At 44.0% G+C, this 4,040-nt stretch overlaps 1 non-coding gene across 1 annotated transcript; it reads right to left on the reverse strand.

Moving 5' to 3' along the window:
* Window positions 1-828: 828 nt before the first annotated feature.
* LOC115505774 lies at window positions 829-935 on the reverse strand. The gene has a single exon (XR_003966131.1). It is a non-coding gene; the product is annotated as a U6 spliceosomal RNA (small nuclear RNA).
* Between the last annotated feature and the right edge of the window lie 3,105 nt (window positions 936-4,040).

Consider the following 4,040-nt stretch of genomic DNA (forward strand, 5'->3'; position numbering starts at 1 on the left):
CTTCCCTGAGGCGCGAGGCACAGTTGTGCCTGGAGACAGACCCTGTGGAGCTTCTCTGTGGCGGTTGCTCAGTGACTCCGTGGTTGGCGTCTCCTCCTCTCGCTGCTCTTGCTGCTGCCAGCTGACTCCGTGTCCCCTCCCTCAGGATTTTCATTCATACTCTCGGCTTGTGTACTCCGGGAGCAGTTCCACTGGTGGTGGTGGGCAGGCTGTATTTGCCAAGTGCCGGGACAGCATTGTTAGCCCTTGGTGGGGTGTGTGAAAGCTGTGGCGTCCTTGGAGCAGATAGAAATGCAGAGACGTCGCCACGGTATGACAAAGCAGCAGAGAAAACGGCAAGCCAGGGGACAGAAAAGTAGTGAAATCAAATACTTTCCTATAGCCCTGAGTTCAGAAGGCACGAGGGCCGTTCCCTGGGGGCTCCAGGAACCAACTGGGGAGAAATTTAAAGGGGCTGAAAATATTGAGGCAGGGGAGAGTAGGAGAACCAGAGATACGTTGCTTTTTTAAATGTTTATGTATTTTTGAGACAGAGAGAGATGGAGCATGAGCAGGGGAGGGGCAGAGAGAGAGGGAGACACAGAATCCGAAACAGGCTCCAGACTCTGAGCGGTCAGCACAGAGCCTGACGCGGGGCTCGAACTCACGGACTGCGAGATCATGACCTGAGCCGAAGTCAGAAGCCCAACCGACTGAGCCACCCAGGCACCCCGAGATATGTTGCTTTTTTTTTTTTTTTTTTTTTTTTACACTTTATATATACGGGGCAACTTTAGAAACAGCCATTTATTATTTGGATTAAATGTATGATTTGTTCTGTGATACAGAAAAAATATGGAACACTTCACGAATTTGCGTGTCATCCTTGCGCAGGGGCCATGCTAATCTTCTCTGTATCGTTCCAATTTTAGTATATGTGCTGCCGAAGCGAGCACGAGATATGTTGCTTTTGACTATTATCTTATTCTCTTTTTCCTTTCCAGGCTGGTATAGGCTGGGGAAACATGGATTATGTGTTTGCAGCTCTCGCAAAATACAGCCTGATAGCCTGTTCCTTTCCTAATGTCGATGTTCCCAGTGTGTTGATTTGATTTAAGCAAATTGCCCTTTCCTTTTCACATCAAGACCAAGGCTCAAAATGGCACCACCTCCTCCGCAAAGCACTCTCCTCTCACCCTACAGATTCACCGCGACCCTACTGTGTGTCAGGCACTGTCCTAGGCGCTGAGGACATGGCAATTAATGAAAGGCACAAGCCCCTGCCGGGTTAAAACATACCCCGCGAGTGCCAAGGGCCGTTGGGGAGCATCTAGTCCACTCCGCACCCACTCTGACCACCCGTCAGCCGGCCTCTGCTTCCCATTTCCAACAATGCCCGTTCTACCAGCGATGAGCTCTATCGCTCAGAAAGCTCTTGCCTACTGGTGTAACAATCTGTTTTCCGGCTACATCTATCTATTGGCCTGAGTTTCATTCTCCGGAGCTAGGCAAAATAAATTCCCTTTTATTGGGTAGCCCTTCAAATCCTGGTCTACAAACTCTCCTTGTCACACTTGCTCTCTTCTCATCTCTCTGCCATCCTCCCCTTTTCTCACCAAGCGGGGGCAGACCCCCTTCCCTGGCTGTCCCCCTACCTTGCCTTACGGTCTCTCCGCCTCAGAGCCTGCCACATTTGGACTTCTTCAACTCACGCTTTATTTGTTCTTCGTGCTTAGGCCTTCCTTCTTTTCCCACGGCCTATCCTTAGCACCCGACTCTAAGTCTGTATTGTTTCAAACTCTGCATTTGTTTACTGTGCTAGTTTATTGCCATCCTGGGCAAATTGGGATTGGACAGACGATGGTAAGTAGTGGTAGCAAGGTGGGGGCAAGTCAGCCCTTTCTTTTGGGTTTTGTTCTGTCTTTGGCTGGGTCTACTATCTCTTTACATTTAAATTATTACCATGCAGGATTATTGAAGAAACTAGGTCAGGGAGTTCATATACGGTTATTATTTTGATCACTAAAATAACATTGAATAAAACATGTCTACCAACAAGCCTCTATACAGACGAGAAAGAAGCAGATTGTGTAAATGAATGAATGGATGGGATGTTTTCTTGCATAATTCTTAGTTTTTTTTTTCTTTTTTTTTATTTTTTTTTTTTTTTTTTTTTTTTTTTTTAGTGTTTTAGTTTTTTCCTACTCATGCCAGATAGGTAAGTAACATGGATGGTTTTTCAAATCAAAATAACTAAGTTTCGGTCATTACAATTGCTAGTTTACTTACATTAAATAAATATATAATCCCACCACACTGCACAGCATAATTAGCAAGTATTTATGCTGTTCAATCCATGACCCAGTTTCCTGAAGACATCTGTTTTCTAAAAGGATCTTTCTCAAAATTCAGATGAAAAGACGCTACTCAAGTAGGATTGCCAGATAAAATACGGGGCACTCAGCTAAATTCGAATTTCAGATTCTATTTTTTAGTATAGGTCCGACTCAGATATCACATGGGGTAGTCTTATACTAAAATGTTGTTAATTGTTTATTTGAAATTGAAATTTATTTTAGCATCTTGTATTTTTCTTTCTCCCTTTTCTCTTTTTTTCCTCCTAAGTCTGGCAACCCTACACCCGAGACATAAGCCTTAGACGTTCATCCCAATGCCCATCTTCCACCAGTAACCTCCCTCTTCCCCATCCTCCTTCCCATTTTATTTTTCTTTCTTTCTTCCCTTTTAGATAAAGCACTCAGATTTCAGTTCTCCCAGGTATAATGGCCTCATTTCGATTCCACGTTGTTGTATTTTCCCCCTTTTGACAATATGTAACCGGTGTGCAGCCTTGTTGATTTCTACTGTGGGATTAAAAAAAAATACGTATAGGATAAACTGTTGGAGACATTGGCTTAAGCAGCTTCTCAGCTGATGACTAATAGTTTAACAGTTGCAAACAGGTGAAACCAGTCTCACTGTTCAAATGTTGCAAACTCCGGGGTCAATCTGGGTGGAGATCTGTGGCAGTAAAACATAATTCCTTGTCAACAGAAATGTGTTTGCTGAATGTTATCTGCAGGCATCTAAAAGCCTTGTGTATTTAACACGTTTTTTCTTTTCACCTGAGAACTGGATTCATTTCCTTTTTTAAAAATAGCTCTAGACTCTATTTCCCTTCCACCCCATAAGCTCCTGAGACCATCAAGATGGTTGTCAGAGAACACTGCATGGATTGACTTCTCTGAGGGCTCTGGGCCATCCCATACCTCAAAAGGCTTTGTCTTTACTCCGCTGGGAAGTTCAGAGCTGGGAAGTGCGGCATAACCACCACCGCTCAGCTAGCACGTAGGAGTCATTCGTGCTGTTGTCCTGCCCGTGGGGCTGATTCATTCGTTGTTGTGTATGGGTCTGAGCAGACAAGTGTGTCAAATTACAAATAAAGGGGGAAAAGACATTTCATTCTATTTTTTTATTTTTTTTTTATTTTTTTTTTTCAACGTTTATTTATTTTTGGGACAGAGAGAGACAGAGCTGAACGGGGGAGGGGCAGAGAGAGAGGGAGACACAGAATCGGAAACAGGCTCCAGGCTCTGAGCCATCAGCCCAGAGCCCGACGCGGGGCTCGAACTCACGGACCGCGAGATCGTGACCTGGCTGAAGTCGGACGCTTAACCGACTGCGCCACCCAGGCGCCCCCATTCTATTTTTTTTAATTGAAGTATAGTTAACAGAATGTTACATTACTTACATTACGTTACTTCTTGAGTCGACAGTTCTGTGTATTACTCAATGTTCACCATTACAAGCATAGTCCCTATCTTTTACCATACAACACATTTTCATCTTTCAACATTATTACAATATTATTGATTATATTCCCAGGATTGCTGACTATGTTGTACTTTTCATCATCATGATTTATTTTATAACTGGAAGTTTGTCTCTATCTCTTATTCCCCTCTACCTATTCTGCCCTTCCTCCTGCCCACCTCCTCTCTAGCAACTACCAGTTCGCTCCCTGTATTTAAGAGTCTGGTTTTTGTTTGTTTGTTCATTTG

This window comes from Lynx canadensis, chromosome F1 (assembly GCF_007474595.2).
Source record: "Lynx canadensis isolate LIC74 chromosome F1, mLynCan4.pri.v2, whole genome shotgun sequence".
Lineage (NCBI taxonomy): Eukaryota > Metazoa > Chordata > Mammalia > Carnivora > Felidae > Lynx > Lynx canadensis.